Source organism: Vombatus ursinus, unplaced genomic scaffold, assembly GCF_900497805.2.
Source record: "Vombatus ursinus unplaced genomic scaffold, bare-nosed wombat genome assembly UNPS02014786.1, whole genome shotgun sequence".
Taxonomy (NCBI): domain Eukaryota; kingdom Metazoa; phylum Chordata; class Mammalia; order Diprotodontia; family Vombatidae; genus Vombatus; species Vombatus ursinus.
The window spans coordinates 25,454,853-25,477,675 of NW_020954564.1; the positions used below are offsets into that span (position 1 = coordinate 25,454,853).

Below are 22,823 nucleotides of genomic sequence, written 5' to 3' on the forward strand. Positions count from 1 at the left end.
TTACCAATATGCGTTCAATATATTTTACTCCAAACTATAAGAATTTTTTAAGCTTCCTTACTAAATTCCCACATTTTGACAATTCTTAACACAAATGTCCTCCTTCACTATCTTTTAAATACTGAGGCAGCAATACTATTAAAAAATGCTATAATCATAGACCTAACCATAGTACTAATTCAGAATAAAAAATCAGCTTTAAAATGAAGCTTTCCCAGTAAGTATCAATCATGTAGCAACACTTAATAACAGTGATAATATATAATAGAGTACTGGCTTTACATCTGGAAGAGCTAGGCTAAAACCACATCAATCCATTTCACTGTTTCAGATTCGGTGGTGATTATAAAACAGACAAACAGAATTAAGTGTAAATTGAAAAAAAGAAATCTTTATGAAATCCTTCTTAAAGTTCCTATTTAATTGGCCCATTAAAAGATGAGACCAAAAACAAGACAGGATGCTTTCCATTCCCAATGCATGTCTTTCCATGCATGAAGTGAGCTAAAAGCACAAAAAGAAAAGCCCTGCAAACCATAAGAGCAGCATGTTCATTAACCTCTACATGATAATTCTTTCGTAGCTGCATATTAACTAGTTACATATTCATAATCATTTACATTATTTAAAGGACCTTCTATGAAATTTTCTAGGCTATATCCATTAGCAACAATGTTAAAGGTTATAGAAGATAGTCTACTTAAGGTTTCCAGGAAGACTTTTTAATTAGTAAATATGTAAATTGGATACATATGCTTTTAACGTTCAAAAAACAAGTCATTGGTTAGGACAGCATATGCTATTTTCATCACCCCCTACACTGTCCCCTTTTCCTTTCCCCAAAAAGAGGACATCAATCAATTTTAATTTCATTTTCCTTCCTGAAATAATAAGTGAATAGATACTAATGGGTAGTACAAAGAGTAACTTATTTAGTGTTTCTCAGAAGAACAATTTACCACCAAAATATTCCCTTAGATACACTTAGGACCAAAGTATCTACTAATGAGATAAAGTATTTACAGAATCAGATGATAAAGCATTAACTTAAAGTAGCCTGGAGCAGGCTAAATTCTGAGAACTGAGGAAGGTAACACTAACACTGACCAAGTAAATTTCCCAAAAGGGAATGAAAAAGATAAGGAAAAAAAGTTTTCTAATAAATATTTTGAATAATCTTTTTTTTTATGTTTGAGGGTTTTCTGTTGTTTTTGGCAACATATTTTTGGGGCAAAGGATTTTGTTTGGGGTCAGGATTTTTAAAAATTACTCTTCTACAACGCTGCTGCCTAAGAAAAAATTTTAAAGGAGGAAAATATATGACACCTGAGTATACCTGATTTGAACAGTAACAACCACTTAATTTCTTGATGAAATTTAAATAATTTCATGAAACCTCAACTCATTTCTTCTTAAGGGGAATACAGACTTATTCATTTACATAGAAAAATAAACACAAGTGACTTAATTGTAGAAAAGCAATTATTGCAATTTTCAATTTGCACAAATAACTATATATCATTTGGCAATAAAATAATGACACTGATTTTGTGTCAAACACAGAAATTTATCTTATTACTTGGTAGTCAACATATATATTTTATATTTATACATAAATGATTATTACATTAAGTGTCACTAGGAACAATTTGATTTTTTAAAGTTAAACCCTACCAAATGTGCAAATCTACTCTATTTTCCTTGGTGTGAAGCTTTTTATCATTTTACAATAAGAAGTTACTAGTAACTGCTGCCTAAGAAAATTGTTCAACCATAAAAAACTGACTGAACAAATTATCTTCTATGTGGTTACACATTCAACGAAGGATTTCATAGTGTAGTAGAACCACTGCAACATGAAGTCAGAATATAAAGGTTTCAGTATCAACAACTTCACCGCTTATAAGCTATATAGCCAAGTCCCTTTAAAAAAGTCATTTCCCCTCTTCTAAATCTGTTTCCTCAGCTATACAATGGGAAAAGCAAACAATTGTGCTTCCATAAAGGGTTAATGTAAGGAAAACACTAAAATATTTAAGAATCTTTTATATGACTTCAGTGGCAGATCTCCAAAGCAGATCTCAATCCATCCATATCTTTTAGATGATAAAATCTAGAAATGGAATAGGCCTCAGGAATCATTCAGTTCACTCTCCTTTTTCAGATAAGGAACCTTAGGTCCAAAGAGGAAAAGTCCTTACAAGGTCACATGGACAGTGAGTGGCAGAGCTAAGATTTAAAACGAGGTCGTCCGGCTCCAAAATTCAGTCTTCATGATCACTGTGTCACTCCCCCCTACCACACACAAAAATAAACTTGCAGTCACAGTCTTCTGATGATGACCTTTTCCAAACTTGGCCAGGTTGGTTCTCAGAAGACCAACTCAACCTTTCCAATTTGGTAGTTCCTGCCAGAGCTTGTACTTCCTCGCTTTGTCTACAGTGTGAGAATCCAGGATAAGATGCCCTCTACCCTTGCTGGGGGGGAGGGGGGGAATCACATCTATGATTTCACTGGTATGACAAATGCCCTTTTATCAACACAAATCAGTATCTGTTATGCAAAGTCTTAGAGACATCTACCAACATTAAAATACATACATATCACTAAGCTCTCTTTACTAAGACTCAATCTCATAGCTAAATTCATAAAAGATAGTTACTTTCTTTACAAACTCACAGAAGAGTAAAACTGTCACACACACACACATAAGCACACACACACGTGTGTATATGTTCAAGGACCACAAGGGGGCATCAACCTATGAATTTTCCACGGTAAATACAATACTACATTGGTACCACATCAGGCAAAAAATAAATAAATAAATGAATGAATAAAAATCAGGGCCCTCTACTTAATAAAGTTCCAAATGATACGTCTTTAAATGATGTGCATCTCCTCTAAAGCCATTTTTAAAAATTTTCAATTATTCCTTAAGGGTCTGGGTTAATAAAATGCTAGTTTTTGAACTATTTTGATCAAAGTTTTGTTATTAAATGGTTTGACTCTTTGTAAAATGAATTCTTAGTACTGACCTTGTAATCTTTGTTTTTAAAATTGCTACTTAAAAGGATATCTTACCAATTAACTGACACATTTTATTACCAAAACTTCAACTACATTTTGGCATAAATGAAAAATATTTTAATTGATATGTTTGCAAAAAATAGCGCTTTGACAAGAGAGCTAAAAGTACAGGTAGAATGTTCACTATAATAAGCTTGTAGGCATTTTTTTTTTAAAACCATGACACAGGTTTTAAAAAAATTATCAATTTAAAGTAAATCACTTTCTAAATACGTTGCCAAGGAGACATTTGCTCCAGTACTGAGAACATTCTGATGATGTGGAAACCCTCTATATAACATCATTTTTTCTCCAAAATTTACTTAGAACAAATCAAATTCAAAATTTCAACATTTATCTAATGTATGTCTTTTATTCCATGGGTTTTCCATCTCTTTGGTGAACAGCAGATTCTCTAAGCATTCCAGTATGCCTAGTTTCCTTTTACACAAATAAATTTGACTTCATTTCTCCTCTTTCTTTACATAGTACCTTACTCCCTGTGTTTTCTGCACAGAATTCATCTGTACATCTTTCTTCCTTTCAGTATCTTCTCCTACATAGTTCCAAGCATTTCAGTAAATGTACAGTTCCTTTTCTATTACCACCCATCTTGCCGTGTTAATTCATATCCATTCCTTTATTTCTTACTACACCATACTTGGATTTCTGTGGATGTATACATCTTGCTATATTCCTCCAAGAGTAAAGATAAACAGATGTTAATAGGAAAGGTTTCTAATCCTCTTTAGATAAATAATTTAATTATCTACAAATCAAACTGACTATAACGATGTTAAGTCATACTTACTCTTAAATCAAAAACATGGAATAAAACTTGACACTTTTAACTGTTGACACTATTAAGAGTAGTAACCCAACCTAGGAAAGGTAATGTGTCTTGTCAAGAAATTGCTAGACTGATGGCAGATCTAAATGCACTATAAATTCTTAAAGTATTGTCAAGTATCAGAGGCAATGGTGACAAGTGTACCAAACAGTAACACTCAATAATGTTAAATGCATAATCTAAATTACTACATATCAAGAGTAAGTTCACTTACTAGATGAGCAAAATTGCATAACACAATGAAGAGAATAGTAAATAGTTCAGATTACTCATAGCTCTGTTACCTATCAGGTCGAAGCTATTAATATGGGGTTAAAATCCAAAATTTAGAAAAATCAGGCTATTATTAAATCAAGGTGAGAAAAGGTAATATAGACTGGGAGCTCTTTAATTTAGCTTCATCAAATATTACTAACAATTTTAAAATGCTAATAATTATAGGTTTTTAAGTGTGCTAATTTAGTAACAGTTATACATTTCTATGTGAGCTTCTGGTAGTCAAAATTAACTATGCCTCTGTTGCTAATGGTGGCCAGTTAATGCAGTTCACTACTGACTAGACTTTAGGGATGTTAAGCAACTTATCAAGATATACAATGAATTAGTTCCATTTATTAAAGCATTTATGAATCTATGAGTTTCTTGAGAGGCAATCTGGCATAGCAGACAGAGCATTGGAATTGGCATCAAAAGAGACCCGAGTTCAATCACACCTCTCACACATAACTAGGTGCACGGCCATGGTAGGTCAGTCACTTAAATCTGACATTCAGTTTAATCATCTGTAAGAAAGAAAGAAACAAACATACTTATAGTACAAACATCCCAGGGTGATTGTAAGGATCAAAGTAAACTTTTCGTGTGTGTGTGTGTGTGTGTGTGTGTGTGTGTGTGTGTGTAAACTTTTCAATACTTTGCAAACTTTACAATACGAAATGTCATTTGTTATTGCTATCCATTTGAACAGTCCATTCAGCTCATAGGCTAAATTGAACTAGATTGTTCATCTAGTTCAAACCCTCACTTGATAGATTCATAGATTTTATAGATGAGGAAACTGAAGCTTTGTTAAGCCACTAAGTGACTGATAGAGGAAGTTTCTTCATCTAGGAATTCTCTATACCACAGGTCCAGTTGCTATCCCTATTCCTATCCTTAAAGAGCTGAAATTTGAATTATCCAATGAAATAAGATTCTGTAAGGTTCAAAATTCTCTGAATGTTATTTAACAGCAATTATAAAATCTAACCTTAAGCAGGGTGCAAATGTTTACGTCATAGATCACAGGCTTATGAAGGCCACGGAGTATAGATGGTTAAGTACAAATTCATCATCAATATTAGAAAATCTTAAAGTAAACAGCCTATTGACAGTGGGTCATTTGTTTCATTCTTATATATGGACAACATATTTAGAGAGTGCATTTTTTTCCTTAAAAGAAATATAAGTTTCTTATAGCACATATTCCTTAAAATGCAGTTGGACTACATCATCTCTAAGGTCTCTTCTAGCTCTAAATCAATGACTCATGATCCCAAATGGGGGGAAAAAAGACCAATTCACAAAGAACTTTCAAGTCACAGGATTATTTAAATAGAACAAAGGGACAACTTAGATCATCTATTCAAACCCCCCCTCCATTTTACAGATGAGAAAACTGAGGCCCAGTGATGTTTATTAACTTGTTCTTATAGTACAGTAAGTGGCAAAGCCCTAGGACTGAAACCCAAGTCCTCTAAATCTAAATGAAGCATTTTTTCCATTGTATGTAATAAAGTTTAAATTTCTGATCCTGACATTCAAGATTCTCTACAATACAACAGCCTCCAGGAAGAAGCAAAATGCCTTTCCATCACTCTGGATCTCATGCCTCTGGGAAAGAGGACTAACACCATTCTTTTGGTTCCCACTACTAGTCCCCAGCTCTAAGCTGCCTAAGGCCCTGAAAGGACTCCATCCTGAGGACAAACCCCAGTGGACAATAAAACCTACCAGAATTCATTACCTAATAATTAACTACTTCCCCACCCCATAAACCGTCCCCTTACCAATAATTACGAAGCTTCAGTTGTCTAACGAACCCCCACTCAATGTCCTACTCTAAAGCTACTCATCCTTTCTACTGGGCTCTCTGGAATGCAGAAAACAAACCCGCTTTCATATTAAATCTTTTCTTTTCCTACTAATTCCATTTTCGAGCTCTCACTGAGAAGAAGATCCCTCCCTAATGACACAGACTACCTGGCTTCTCTTTCCAGCATCTTTTCATTCAGTTTCCCCCTAATTCACGAGTTGAGGTGAAGGAGTTGGAAAACTCTTTGCTCTACACACACCATCACTACTTCCAGGTTTTCCCCTTCTACCACCACTTAGTACTACTTCTTTGAGGTTCACTCAATCATTGTTGATCAACTCTTTGTGACCCCATTTAGGTTTTCTTGGCAAAGATGCTGGAGTTGTTTGCCATTTCCTTTTCCAGCTCATTTTACAAATATGGAAATTGAGGCAAACAAGGTTAAGTGACTTGCCCAGGGTCACACATCTAGTGTCTGAGGTCAGATTTGAACTCACAAAGCGATGAGTCTTCTTGACTTCAAAATCAGGAGTCTATCCATTTCGCCACCTAGCTGCCCTGGCTCCCTGTCTGGGAATCGAATCTAGTCTCCCATCCGATAGCAGGGATACTCACTCCATCCTTACATCACTCAATCAAAATTCTGGTAGCTGTTGTCTGCTTGCATCCAGGACTCAGCTCTTCTTTCCTCAATATGCTTGGCTCACAGCCTCTTCTCCTCAACTCCTGCCCTCATACTAGGGGACTTCAACATACCTACTGACCCTCCCAAAACACCCTAACCTCACAGTTCCTCAACTTACTCATTAGCCATGACCTACTCTTCCACTTCAACATAGCCACACACAAAGATGGTCACCTACAAATACACTACTACTATTTTCATCAACTCTGAAATTCCCTCATCTGATCACAATCTATTTTCATTCTATGGCTTTTTCTGCCTCACAAAGCCACACCCTATTTTTTACCTCCATTCAGGGGCAGGTAGGTAGCTGGTACAATGGATAGAGCCTGGGGACCTGAAGTCAGGAAGACTACAAATCTGGCCTCAGACACTAGCCATGTGACCCTGGGCAAACCACTTTACCCTGTCTGCCTGTTTTCTCATCTGTAAGATGAGTTTGAGAAGGAAATGAAAAACCCCAAGAAAATCCCAAAGGGAGTCACAAAGAGTCAGATCCAACTGAAACAATGGAACAACAACAATCTCCAATCCATCCCAGTTCTGTCATATCAGTCCTATATCTTTCTCCCTTCCCTATCTAGATCCCTTAGTGAACTGATTCAATACTACATTGTCTTCTTTTCTTACCTTATGTCCCATCTTGCCCTGCCTGGCATCAGCCTTTAGATCACTACTACACCCACTTATCTTTGCTCTCAAACACTGAAAAAGCTGGAGAAAAACACAAAACAGTGCTAATTAAGTCCACTACAAATTTATGTTATGTAACTTCAACTGGGCCTTCAATGCAGCAGAGATCCTTTTATACATTCCTAATTAACTACCCCACCTAAAACAGGAGTTTTTCAAAATCTTTCTTTCCATCCTTTCTCAAACTTTCCATACCTCCCCCTATACCCACCCTTCTCAACTAAAAACCTTGCCTCATATTTTACAGGGAAAAAACTTGCCATTCCCCAAGAGCTCCCTTTTCTTCCCCCTCCTCATCTCACATCAACCAGATATCTTCTGCAGCTGTCTCCTTCACACATTTCACATGAAGAGTAGGCCCTTCTCCTTATCAGGGACAACTCATCTATATGCACAAGTAATCCCTTCCATCCCGTACTCTCCAGCAGATTACCCCTCTATAATCCCTATTCTCTCATTTGTCTTCAATCTCTCCCTGCCTACAGGTTGCTCTCCTACTCCCTACAAACATGCCCATGTCTCCCCCATTCTCACAAAACCCTCTCTTGATTCATCTATCTCTACCAGCTGTCATCCCACATCTCTCCTCCCTTTGTGGCTAAACTCCCTGAGGAGTCTTTAATAGTTGGCTAGACTTTCTTTCCTCTCACTTTCATCTTTCTTTAGAGTCTGGCTTCCAAACTCACCATTCAATCAAAACTGTTCTCTCCAAAGTTACTAACAGTTTCTTCATTGCCAAATCTAATGGCCTCTTTTCAATCATCACCTTCCTGACCGTTCCAAACCTTTGACACCATAGATCACACTCTTCTCCTTAATATCCACTTCTCTCTAGGATTTCATGACACTACTCCCTCCTGGGTCTCTTCCCACCTTTCTGACCACTCCTGAGTCTCCTTTGCTAGATCGTGCATATTAACCATAAGTGTCCTAAAGCGGTCTGTTCTGGGCCCTCTTCTCTTCTCCAGCTATGCTACTTCACTAGTTTATCTCACCAGATGCCCAGATTCATTGATCATTTCTATGCTGATGATCCTCAAATCAACCTATGCAGCCCAATCTCTCTTCTGACCTAGTTCAGTCTCACATCTCCAAATACAGTTACTGGATGGACATCTCAAACTGGATGTCCTATAATCATCTCCAAGTCAATATATCCAAAACTGAATTCATTATCTTTCTCCCTAAACCATTCCCTCTTCCTAACTTTCCAATTACTGTCAGAGGTACCACCATTCTCCCAGTCACCCAGGATCCTCCCTCTTTCTCACCTCACCATAGCAGATTTGTTGACAAGGCCTGTCAATTTTACCTCCATAACCTCTCTCAAATAAGCCCCACTTCTCTCCTCTGACAATGCCATCATCCTGATATAGACCCTCATCACCTCACACCTGGCCTATTCCAACAGCCTGCTAGATGGTCTCCCAACCACAAGTCTATCCCCACTCCAGTTCATTCTCCACTCAGCTGCCAAAATGATCATCCTAAAAAGCAAAGGTCTGACCAACCATGTCACACACCATACCACCACACCACTCTCTCATTCAATAAAACTCTAGTCCAGGATCAAATATAAAATCCTGTTTGGTATTCAAAGTCTTCATAACCTCCTCTCCTAACTTCTGTAGTCTTCTTACACCTCATACCACCCCCTCCATGAACAATTTGATCCAATGACTCCTTACTGTTCTTCAAATAAGACACTCTACCCTCCCAACTCCAAGCATTTTCACTAACTGACTCCCAAGCCTGGAATTATTTTCCTCCTACCCATCTCCTGGCTCTCTTCAAGTCCCAGTTAAAATTTCACCTTTTACAGTAAGTCTTTTCTGATCCCTCTTAATTCTAATCCCTTTCTTCTATTGGTTATTTTTAATTTATCTTGGATATATCATGTTTGTTTGTAATAGTTGTTTGCATGTTTTCTCTGCTAAACTGTAAGTTCCTTGACAGCAGGGACTATCTTTTGCTTAGCACATTGCCCGGCACATAGTAGGTCCTTAATAAATATTTGCTGATTGGCTCCAACCTACTGATCAAGTTTATCTTTTACTATTCCTCTTCAAATATTTTATGTGAGACTTGTACAAGACCTCCATGCTGTTAATGTCTATGTAATTCCCTGAATTTCTGTTGTTCTTAATCCACATACCTGCTCATCAACAACCTTGTCAGTGCCTCCCATTTCACTGTGGTGGATTTATGTGGTGATTTTTTCACTCTCCAACTGTTTCTTTTCCTGCCCTCTCTCATCCTGTGCCTTTGCAACACTATTCCCCTCCTCAGAACAGACATTATCCTCTATTTCTATCTGTTGAAGTTCTTCTGTTAAAGGGCCAACTCCAAAACTAGCCCCTGCATAAAGTTTTCCCAGACTTCCCTTCAGAAGATGACTTCTCCTTCCTCAGAGATAAGAAGTCGCAGATATGGCTGCTAATATAACTGAACTCACTCAAAAAATTACATTAATTCCTAAATTCCTAAATTCCTTCCTTAAAATTAAGTCTAAAAGAAAACTGATGAACTTCTATTTTTCTTTTCAACAAAACTGTGTGTGACAAGACAAATGGAGGAGAAATAAGCTAGGTCAGCTAATAAAAAGTATTGTGATTTTGGACAAGTCACAAACTCCCAGTTTCTTCATTTGTTGAAAGAATAAGCTGGACTAGATTACTTCAAATATCTCTTCCAGCTCTAAATCCTATAGCTTTATAAATTCAGGAACACCTTAAGCATCTGAGTTACTCAATAATAATTATATGTAATAGTTGACTTTTCTATTAGTAAATTATGTTACCTTGGAAGCAACATGGCATAAAAAAGGAAAATACAGGATTGAGAAGATCTAATCTCCAGGTCACTGGTTAAATTACAAACTCAAAGCCTCAGTTTCCTCATCTATAAAAATAGGGAAATAAAATTAATAACAACTGCACTATCTGAAAAAAGCATATGAACTGTTATCATTATTACCCTATTCCTTAAGTTGAACAATACAAAGTATCCTATTTAGTCAGATCAGTTATAGGTACATTAGCTGTAAGATTCAAAATTAAGTCTCAAGTATCACAATCAATGTTTGTATCTCATCATTAAAATTTTAAAATTTTGCCAAGCAATTTGTCGAGACTGTGTGAATTAATGATCCACTTCTTCAATCTTCTGTTCAAAATAAAAAAGCACCTACTCAAGAAACTGTTTGTACACTGAATAGCAGGGCAGGAAGGAATGGTTGGCTTTGGTGGAAAGATTTCAAGTGACAGAGAATGAAAACAGGAAATATAACTTTTTTTTTTTAGGCAGTTGGGGTTAAGTGACTTGCCCAGGGTCAGACAGCTAGTAAGTGTCAAGTGTTTGGTCTGTGGCCAGATTTGAACTCAGGTCCTCCTGACTTCAGGGCCAGTACTCTATCCACTGCACCACCTAGCTGCCCCTAAAATATAACATTTTTGAAAAGGAAATTCACACTAACATTCTAAAAAGACAATAAAAAGGAAAGGGACATAAATTTGTTTCTCTACTCATACTCTTTGATGTTTTGTTCCCACCATCCTCATTAATCTAGAAACAAACTATCAAGATCTTCCTTATACATGTAGATAGGACAAAAAAAATTAGGGACAGATTAGGCAACTCAAGATACTTCGGATGAAACATCTAGTCCAGTACTCGAATCAGTTCCCCAATATTTAGAGCTGTGGGACAAGGACATGGTAGTAGGGGCACAGCTAAACCTAGATGTAACTTTTTTGACACTGCCAGTCCTCATTTTGTAAATGAGGACTATGAGAACTAGGTGGTAAGACAAAAGCACTCTAATATAAACAGGCAACACAAGACAGCAAAATAGTCCACAGTTAGTCAATAAACATGTTTTTAAGCACCTGCTATATGCCAGGCACTGTGCTAACCTCTAAGGATACAAAAAGAGGCAAAAGATAGCCGTCTCCCCACCCCCAGCCTCAAAGAGTTCACAATATAACGGGGGAGTTAACAAGCAAACAAATATGTACAAAAACACTATATGTAGGATAAAAAGGAATAATTAAAAGAGGGAAGGCACTAGAATTAAGAAGGGTTGGCAAAGTTTTCCTATAGAAGATGGGATTTTAATTATGTTCACTAACCTCTAACCAAAATTTAACATTTCCTTCAATTAGGCAGCTAGGTGGTGTTGTGGATAGAGCACTGAGATTGGAATCAGAAGACCTAAGTTCAAATCCAATTTCAGATACTTACTAGCTATGACAGACAAGGGACTCTGGGCAAGTCACTTAACCTCTACTTGCCTCAGTTTCCTTACCTATAAAATGGTGATGACAGCACCTACTTCACAAGGCTATTTTTAGAATCAAATGAGATATCTGTAAAGTGTTTAGCACAGTGCCTGGTACATAGTAGGCACTTAATAAATGCTTATTCCATTCCATTTTATTATAAATTTAACTAGCAAGATTATTCTGAGAAGGGGTCATAGGCTTCCAACAATCAAAGGATTCCCCATAACACACAAAAAATGATTACTAACTCCCATTCTAATCATAATTCTACTGTTAAACTAGCTGGGTGACCTCAGGCAAGTCACTACTCTCTCTCTAGACTTCAGCTTGAAGTCTTTAAATTGAAGAAAGAAGCTGACCTAGATTGCTAAGATCCTATTCTGGGTTATGACAGGATTAAAATCTACCAGTTTCCATAAAAGAAAGATTTAGATCCCTGCTAACAGGTATTTGTTTTCCCAAAAATTCAACAAAGGTGTCTTCAGAATCTGAGCTGGTAAATACCTAAGACTATTCATGTCACCATTCCTTGGTGACCAGAGGCATTTCCCTTGAAGCTGAAAGCTGAAACTGAGCACTACTAGATGCTTGCTTTTCAACTCTTTTGTTAATTGTTCACCTAAGAGTGTCTCATTTCATCCCAATGTTAAACATGAATAAACAGAGTGCTGACATCAAGTCCATACTTAACACAAGTCAAATTGTTATATCATCTAAGCAAAAATATTATTCATTTTAAAAAACTGGAATCCCATTTTGGCAAATATCACAAACCCTGATTTCTATAAATATGCAAGGATATTTCCACTTACTTTTCCTATTAAGAATGTAACAAATTTGTATACTTCACAATACATCTGTCAACTCATAAACATAGATACCCTCTCCAATGATGCATATTAAATAAAATCTATCCATATCTTCCCATCCTGCACTATCCTTGTCCACGTAAACCTATAAATTTTCCACAAAGCATCTAATATACTGTCACTTCCTTTTCTGATTATACATTTCCTAAAATTCTTTTGAGCCACATTCTATGTGCAAATCATCACTGGTAATAAACTACATCCTATCTATACATACCATGCATCTAGTTATCCCTCACCTTGAGTCTCCTGCAATTTGAATTCATCAGAGATGAGGTGTTCCTTGATTCACAGCCATATAGCAGTACCAGAAGAAATCTGTTCACTCTTCATGACCCCATTTGGGGTTTTCTTGGCAAAGATACTGGAGCAGTTTGCATTTCCTTCTCCAGCTCATTTTACAGATGAGGAACTGAGGCAAACAAGGTTAAGTGACTGGCCCAGGGTCATACAAAGTGTCTGAGGACAGATTTGAACTCAGAAAGATCAGTCTTTCTGACTCTAGGCTGGGCACTCTAACCATTGTGCCACCTAGCTCTTCGAACCAGAAGAAAGCTGGTGTTAAAAAGATAGATTGTCAGGAAACAGATTGGGATCACTCAAGTGATGCCATCAAATCAACAAGATGGTAACCTAGACACTTTCTCCAAAACCCATTAATTTTCAAACACCTCCTAAAAGAGAAATTGTGTGCCAGATGTAGAGCATTTACAGATGAAAACAGAGGGGGGGGGAAGAACCCCAACAAGACAAAATCCTTATGAATTAATACTAAGAAACACTACTCACTTAACACCTCTACCCCACCAGCCTCCCAGGGGTAGGGAATCTGCAGCCTAGAGGTCTCATGTGACCCTCTAGGTCCTCAAGTGCTGGGGTCCTTTGAATGAATCCAAACTTCACAGAATAAATCCCCTTAAATAAAAGGATTTGTTCTGTAAAACTTGGACTTGGTCAAAAGGCTGCAACTAAGAACCTAGAAGGCCACAGGTTCCCCACCCCTGCTCCAAACTCTTAGCAGGGATGACCCATGGGATTGTTTCTGAGGTCTATTTATAAAGAACATCTCACTTCCTGCCTATTCTTCTGCCTAGGGCAGCCTCCAGATTACGAACACCCAAGACTACAGCAACTCTCTTTGGAACAGCCTTCTCACCTTCCCCCAACCTTGCAAAAAGCAGCAGATATCACTCTGGGAAAAAATCATTTCTAATCCTAATTCTGAACTGTCAGAGAAGGAAAGAAGAATGCCAAGGGAAGAACTAGGTCACTAAGCCAGGCCTGAGGGGAAAGGACTGAAGCCCAGCTAGGTCTAGTCCTACCCACTCTACCCCTACCCTCAGGAGCAGGGACCTAAGCAGCTGAACTCTAAATTCCACACCACAAATGAGGCTGGTGAAGTTTTGAAGCCCAGTGCTAAGGTTATACACACCAGCAAATGGGGAAGGGGAGGAAATATATCAGAAAAAGGATGAAAAGAAAACATAAGAAAAAAAGGCTAAAACATCAAAGACTACAAGAGGAAAATTTAACAAAAACCCAGAGTGCAAGGAAATAAACCAACAAAGACTTCCAAATCTCCCAAAGACTGGAAGGAAGAATAAATACTAAATCTTCAAAGTGATGACAAAATTCTCTTAATATTACAAGACATAGGAAAGTGAACCAAGGCCTGACAAAAAATAAAATTCTTTGGTATCCCAAGACAGCATAGAGCACAAAATTCCAGAATGGTTCAACAGAAATGAAACTGTTAAGAGAAGGAATTTTGAAAACAGAAATTAAAAACTAAATTAGCAGATTAAATCTACAATGGAATGTTCTCTAAAGCAGGACTTCTTAAACTTTTTCCACTTGAGACCTCTTTTCCCTTTCTGGCACCATTCGTTGTCATTACGTGGCTTGAGGGCATGCACAGTGCAAAGTGTGCAAGCTTGGTGTTCAGAATCAAGACTGAAGTGAAGTTGCACAATGCAACATGGGAAAGTGCTGCCAGAAACACCTCAGATTCATTACGCGTTTGATTTTTAATTAATTTTTGGTCATTGAGCATTCAGAAACCTTTTATTGTTGCCAAATTTCTTGCAACTCCATATGGGGTCATGATTTACTGTTTAAGAAACTTAAGACAAGGAGTGCATTTAGGCTCTATATCTAGAAAAACTTCCTAAAAGTTAAAGCTGTCCAATAGTGGAATGAGCTGCTTCAGCAAATGACGGACTCGCCCTCAGTATAGTGTTTTCAAGCAGAGACTAGGCGACAACTTTAAGTACAGTAAGTAAGTATTGGATAATAACATGTTATAGAGTTCCCTTCAGGTAGAGATTGAACTAGATAACTACAAGTCCCTATCAATTTTCAAATTATATGATTCTGTGATATATTAAAATAGTATAATTTTTAAATATTTTTAATAGAATCAAGAGAGAATAGATTGTAATATAAAAAAAAACTGAAGAGGCAAAAACCTGGCAAAGAGAAAAAATTCAGCAACATTAATATAATCTCTATTCAAGCAATCAATGAAAACAAATTACCTCATGTTCAGAGGCTTTTTTTTTAAAGATAAACTGACCTCCTGACTAAAAAGTTCATCAAGAGATTTTTCAAAAGCACAAAAGGGGAAAAAAGATGTAACCAGAACTTTTAAAACTAGAAAAAGTGAAAGTGGAGAAGCAGAACTGAAGCACCACAACCTCACTTCAGATGTATCAATTTTCTGGGACCAAACTCGAGAGTCCTTAAGTAAGGAAATGGGAGGTGGAGGACAGAAGGGATAGATGCTGTACCCTTATCAAGTCCACGGGTGAGCAGTGAAGAGATAATGACTCTTATGGTCTCTCAAGAAAAAGAGGGGCTATTGGAGAATAGGAGAAGCACGAGGCCAGGACTGGATCTGAGAAAATGAAATGCATGTACTGAGAAATGACTTTCTCTTAACAATGAATGAGATAAAGAACAAATCCTAGAAACAAACTACATGAACACAATGATGATGAAACAATACGCTAAAATTTATGGGATTAAGCTTAAGCAATCCTCAAAGGAAAAATAAAATTTTTAAAAATACTGTAATAAAATAAGGTAAAAATTCTGAACATGCAATTTTAAAAGTAAACAAAAATCAATACCTGCAAAACAAGTAAAAAAGGGAGATCTTGAAAACTATGCACAGAAACCAAAAAGACTAAAGAAATGGTTATTTGAAAAGACAATAAAATTGATAAATCTTTAAATAATCTAATTAAAAATGGAAATAAAATTAACCAAAAAAAACTGAAGATAAAAACCACAATAAAAATAATTATCATGTCCTACTATAGTTATATGCTGACAAAACTGAAAAACTCAGAGGATTATCTCCAAAAAATGAAAATTACCCAAACAGATGCAGAAAAGTCAAAGTATAGTATTCAAACTAAAAACCCTACAAAGTATAAGCACAGAGATCTTTTAACACAATTAAATGTATCTAAAAACCAACAGCTAACATTATATTATATAAGGCAGTATTAAAAGCTTTCCCAATAGAGTAAAGCAAGGATGACCATTTGCCTCCCATTGTTATTTGACATAGCTCTAGAAATGGCAGCAAATGCAATGAGAAAAAAAAAAAGACATGTAGCTAGGCAAAGAGAAGATAAAACTATTCCTCTTATCTGATGGCATTATGGTTTACTTAAAAAAATTAGGGAAGTGGAAAAGAAATTAACTGAGACAATTAATAGTTTTGGTAAAGTTGCAGGTTAATAAAATAAACTCACAAAAATGAAGAACATTTTTCTACAGTATGTAGCAATAACAAATCCAGGAGTTAACAGAAAGAGAAGTCCTATTCAAATTAACTACAAATTCTTAAAATGGCCGGGATTAAATCTAAAGCAAATTTAATGTCTATATGGATAAAATAGCAAAATGCTTCTTAAGGAAATAAAATATTTTTTTTTTAAATTGAAGGGATAGCCAGTGCAATTGGATAGGCTCTGTCAATATAATAAAAATAACAATATGCCAAAATTAATCTACACATTCAGTGCAATATCAACCAAACTACCAAAAGAATACTTTAAATAGCTAGATAAAAATAACAAAATTAATTTGAAACAAAATATATAATTCATGAAAATATATAAATTATATAATTAATGAAAACAGAGTAATGAAGGAGGAATAATAGCATGCCCAGACCTCAAACTACATTTAAAGCAGTAATTATCAAAACTACTTGGTACTGGTTTAAAAGAACAGAACAGTATAACAATGGAAGAGACTAGGCAAAGAAAAATCAGAAAGAATTGAACTAACAGTATTAAAGAAATGCAAAACAAACTCTCTATAGAAGAACTTGTTTAATAAGAATTGCTGGGAAAAATGGAAAAAAGTCTGGCAGAAGTTAGGTTTAAACCAACAACTTACATCCTATCACACAACAAATTTAAAATGGTCAAAGTGACTTGACCGTTAAAGATAATATCACAAATTAGGAGAAGAAATAGATCTGTACTATTTACAATCATGAGAAGGGAAAAGAGGCAATTACAAGGAACAGAAGCAATTACAAAAGACAAAACAGACCATTTTGATTATATGACAGGTGGTACAGCAACCACAACAGCATGGCCACGCTCAGACCATGACACCCCAGGTGCCTGAGTTATCTGAGGTCCTTAGTATTCTGTCCTGAGACAGACAGCAACTAAGTGCCCTGAAAACCCAGTACTCTAAACCTCCAAGATCCAGGAGCTCTAGCTGCAAGAGAAGAACAGCATAGCAAACCAGGTGATTTAGGGCAAGACCAAACAAGGCAAACCACTTTACTCAGGAGCAGGCTGCTCCTGGAGCCTGGCCCTGGTCCAAAGGCCAATTCAAGAACTGAAGCTGGAGAGATAAGTAAATCAAAGAAAATCAATATAAAAATTATTGTAATTCTAGAGATTCCCAAAGGTAGCAAGGAAAAACACCAAAACAACTGCAAGTATAGAAACAAAGAGGAAAACTGGACTTTCCACAAGGATTACTTGAATATCTAAAAGAAATGAAGCAGGGCATTTTTTTAAAAAAATCAAACAAAAGCTCTGGATGAAAGAATCAGAAAGAAAACAACTTAGAACATAAAGTAATAAAACTTACCCTAGTAACCAGCTCCCTGAAAAGTAGAACAGATGAAATGAAATGAAGCAACAAGAAACACGAGAACAAAATCAAAATACTAAAAAAAAGAAGAAAATATATATCAAAAACTGCCCTGAAAAACAAAGCAAGGAAAGGTAATTTAAAGATCACAAAACTCTCTGAAATTACTATTAAAAAAAAAAAAAGGCCTGGACACTGTATTTCAAGAAAAAATGAAAACTACCTAAACCTATCAATTAGAATGAGAAGGCAAAGTGAAAATACCATTCCTCTCCTTCAAGGAATCCCAAAAGGAAAAGTACCAGGAATGTCAAAACCAAAGAAAAAGTCCTACACATTCCAGAAAGAAGCAGTTCAAATACCAAGGATCCACTCAGATCCCACAATCCTTGAAAGCTTCTACTATAAATAAACAAGAGGAAATTTTGGAATTCAATACTCCAAAAGGCAAAAGATATAGGCTTACAATCAACACTTTGCTCTTCAAAGTTAAGTATAATCCTACGAGGGAAAAATAGATCTTTAAGGGAATAGAAGACTTTAAAGCACTTCTGATGAAAGATCAGAGCTGATTAATAAGTCTGAAATACAAATAAATATGAGTCCAGAAAAAAGCAGAAAGGCAAATTTACTTGAGCAGCTGGAAGGGGCTATATGATGATGTGTTTGTTGTTTGTTGTTTTTCAGTTATGTCCAACTCTTTGTGACCCCATTTGGGGTTTTCTTGGCAAAGATACTGGAGTGGTTTGCCATTTCCTTCTCCAGCTCATTTTACAGATGAGGAAATTGAAGCAGACAGGGTAAAGTGGCTTACCCAGGGTCACACAGCTAGTAAATGTCTGAGGCCAGATTTAAACTCAAATCTTCCTGACTCCAGGCCCAGCATCCTATCCACTGTGCCACCTAGCTAGCCATATGATGATGCATTAACATTCTAATAAGAGAAGAATAAACAAGTGTCCCTTCAGAACCTTAATGTCTTCCAAGGATACTAAGGAAGCTAAATAAAAAAAACAGAGAACCTTCTTCCTCCTCCTTCCTCTTCAGCTCCCTTACCTGCTCATGTCGCTGCTTCAGCTACCACTGGCTCAGGATCCACGCCAAATCCGCTTCGCCATTGAGGATTACTGTAAGCCAGACCATGAGAAACTGCAGGTGCTGAAAGACACAACTCTATTCAAGCCACCTCCGCGGCCGGCTCAAGCCACCCCACATCATGCTGTAGTGCGGCAGAGATTATGGCGGTCCTCTTTTTCCACACCATGAAGTACGAACTCCAGGACCCCAGGGACCCCAGCAATGACTGCTTTGTGCTCTCCAAGGTCATGCGACTCCCATCCTCTATGCAGTATGGACTGAAGCTGGCTTCCTGCCAGAGGCTGAGCTATTGAACTTAAGGAAGATCACCTCTATTTGAGGTGGCCACCCAGTCCCTAAATAAGCCTTTACCGATGTGGCTACTGGCTCCCTGGATCAAGGGCTTGGAGCAGCTTGTGGAATGGCCTACACAGGCAAATACTTCGACAAAGCCAGCCACCGTGTATATTGTTTGCTGGGTGATGGGGAGGTGTCTGAAGGCTCCAAGTGGGAGGCCATGGCCTTCGCAGAATTCTACAAGTTAGACAACCTGGTTGCCATCTTTGACATTAACCAGCTGGGCCAGAGCGATACTGCCCCACTGCAGCACCATGTGGAAGTGTACCAGAAGCAGAATCCTTTGGGTGGAACATCATCGTTATGGATGGACACAGTGTGGAAGAACTCTGCAAGGTCTTAAACCAGGACAAGCATAAGCCACTGGCTGTCATTGCAAAGACACATAAGGGCAGAGGAATATCAGGTGTGGAAAATAAGGAAGCTTGGCATGGGAAGCCCTTTCCCAAAAACACGGCATTGAGGAAATATACAGCCAAATCTAAAGCAAGAAGAAGATTCTAGCTACCCTTCCCAAAAAGGATGCCCCCACAGTTAACATCACCAATATATGGATGCCATCTCCCCCAAATTTCAAACTTGGAGACAAGCTAGCCACCCGTAAAGCCCACGGCATGGCCCTGGCCGAACTGGGGAACACCAGTGACTGTGTGATTGCCCTGGAGAGGGTCACCGAGAATCCCACCTTTTCAGAACTCTTTAAGAAGATCACTTCATGCAGTGTTTTGCTGCCGAACAGAATGTGGTGAACATCACCATAGGGTGTGCCACACGGGACAGGACCGTGCCTTTCCGCAGCACATTTGCTGCCTTCTTCACCAGGGCCTTCAATCAGATTCATATGGCAGCCATTTCTGAGAGCAACATCAACCTGTGTGGCTCTCACTGCGGAGTGTCCATCAGAGAAGATGGTCCTTCTCAGATGTCCCTTGAAGATCTTGCCTTGTTCTGGAGCATTCCCAATGGGACAGTCTTTTACCCAAGTGATGCTGTGGCTACTGAGAAAGCAGCCGAGTTAGCTGCCAATATGAAGGGAATCTGTTTTATAAGGACCAGTCGCCCAGATAATGTAGTCATTTACAACAACAATGAAAACTTTCAGACCGGCCAGGCTGAGGAGGTCCTGATGAACAAGGATGACCAGGTAACTGTGACTGGAGCTGCAATAACCCTCCACGAAGCCTTGGCAGCTGCAGAGCAGCTGAAGAAAGAAAAGATCAATATCCAGGTGCTGATCCCTTTACAATTAAGCCCCCAGATAAGAAATTCATCCTTGACAGTGCCCAAGCAACCCATAGCCACATTCTAACTGTGAAAGACCATTACTATGAGGGTGGCATAAGAGAGGCTGTGGCTGCTGCCACAGTGGGTGAACCTGGCATCACCATCACTTGCTTGGATGTCTCTAATGTCCCAAGAAGCCGGAAGCTGGCAGAGCTCCTGAAGATGTTTGGCACTGACAAGGACACCATTGTTCAGACTGTCAAGGCGGCCTTGTCTCAAGCCTAAGACACCTGTTGGAGATTCCAGACCAAAACAAGGGAAGAGAGAAAAAAACATTCCTGTACCTTTAGATACATTTAAGTAACTTTTGTTTCTACTGAGGATCAATTAAAAATAATTATTAAAAATGTTATGAGAAAAAAAAAGAAAAACAGAGAACCTAAGGATAGACTGGTTCTATTTTGCGAGTTTTAAGAGGGGAAAACTAAAAGGAATACATTAGTGTAGAATGGAAGAAAAAAGAGGTGGAATTTGCTTTAGAGTACATGAGAAAAAGAGTATACAAACACAAGAGAAGGGTGGGAGTAGCAGACATTAGATTAAACTCACTTACATAAAATAAACAAGGGAGGGTTGAACACACACAATTTGGTGTAAGAAAAACATCATATTCAACAGGAAAACAAGTGTGGATGGAGAAGAGGTGTCAGCAAGGAGAATAATACTAGGGAGGAAATAGTAAGTAGCAAGCAAAAGAAAGTTCCTAATCCTCAAAGGAGGATTAAAAGTAACAAAAGGGGCAAAGCAAAGAACTAGAATTTAAGAGAATGATTATCAATTTAAGAATTGCTGACCAAACTGTAGTATCTAAACATAATGGAATATTATTCTACCATAACAAATGACAATTGCAAAGAATTGTGGGTAGTATGAACTGATGCAGATTGAAATGAGCAAACCCAGAAAAATAATTTATATAAGGACATTATAAAGAAAAACAAATTTTTAAAGACTTAAGAACTCTGATCAATGCAACCACAATCCATATTTCCAAAGACCTTAAAATGAAGCATGTTATCCACCTCCCAGCAAAAAGATGTTGATCTCAAGGTGCAAAAAGATTCTCTACACTTTAGACATGGCCACTGTGTGGATACATTTTGCTCAACTGTGCTTATTTGCTGTAAATGTTTCTCTTTTTTTCTCTCAGTTTTTAAGTTGTGGGGAGGCGGTTGAGAGGAAAAGGGGGAGGGGAACTAAAAATACTGCTGACAAAATAAGAGTCACTGAACACTTTTTTAAATGCACAAAAGACAACTTGAAAGGAGAAAGCATGGATTAACAGAACAGTTCTGAAAGCAGTGTGTGGAATTTATTATACACTTCAAGAAAAAACTAGTCATACGAAATGAGATTCAATTTCATACATGATCCTCGTTTAAAATCAAAAGAAAACAAAATTTAGGATGCCTCTCCAAAAAAGAAAACAATATACACAATTACAACAATGCAAATGGAAGAACAACCATCACAAACCAACTGAAAGGGGGCCGCTAGGTGGCGCAGTGGATAGAGCACCAGCCCTGGAATCAGGAGGACCTGAGTTCAAATCGGACCTCAGACACTTGACACTTACTAGCTGTGTGACCCTGGGCAAGTCACTTTAACCCCATTGCCTGGGGGGGTGGGGGGAGGACACACACATACAAACTGAGAAGTTTAGAAACTATGAAGAAAAGCTTGGCCTCAAAGAAAACACAAAAAGACCTTTACTGCTGTCTTGCATTGGTCTGGGTCTGCAGATTTCTTTGATGTATCTGATCAGATTTGCGTTTTGTTTTTTTTTTTAATCTTTTCCTCCTTTTTCTTTTTAAAAAGAAGATTCTTTAAGATATAGCTCTCTTGGAAAGAAAAGTGGGAGAGATATGGGAGTAGAAAGGAAATCTAGGCGATATAAAAAGAAAATATATAAAAACCTATTAAAAACCATTATATTTTAACAGCTATACAGCATCACATATTCTTAATAACATCTGACATTTCCAAAAATGTATTGCTAAGGGTAACAGGAAGGAAGGAGAAATTCATTTTGGAAACTAGTGCCTCCCTTTTGGAAACTAATGCCACCTGGAGGAGAGACTAGGGTGTCAAAAATTTTAAGTATATACCAATAATTTACATTTAAAAAGCACGTTCTTCACTACTTAATCACTTAGCAGGTGTTAGCTCAGTGTTAATATATAAGGCGGATTCAAATTCAGATCTTCTGATTCCAGAACTACTCTTTTCATTAAACTATGCAGGCAGTAAATAGAAAAAGACCAGCTGGTAGCAAGGATGATAGCACCTGATGACTTGAGGGGGAGGTGTGGAAGGAGTCTCAAAAGTCACAGGACAAAAGGACGTTGAGATGTGAAAAGCCTCGGAATGGCTCTGTAATTTAGAAATACAGAACATTTTTAGGAGTACTTCAGTACAGTAAGGGAAGATGGCAATAGGAACTGGAGCA

At 37.5% G+C, this 22,823-nt stretch overlaps 1 protein-coding gene across 1 annotated transcript in view; it reads right to left on the minus strand.

Annotated features, from left to right (window-relative positions):
- URI1 (URI1 prefoldin like chaperone) overlaps window positions 1–22,823 on the minus strand; it is a 66,352-nt gene that overhangs the window by 34,243 nt on the left and 9,286 nt on the right. The window lies entirely within an intron of this gene.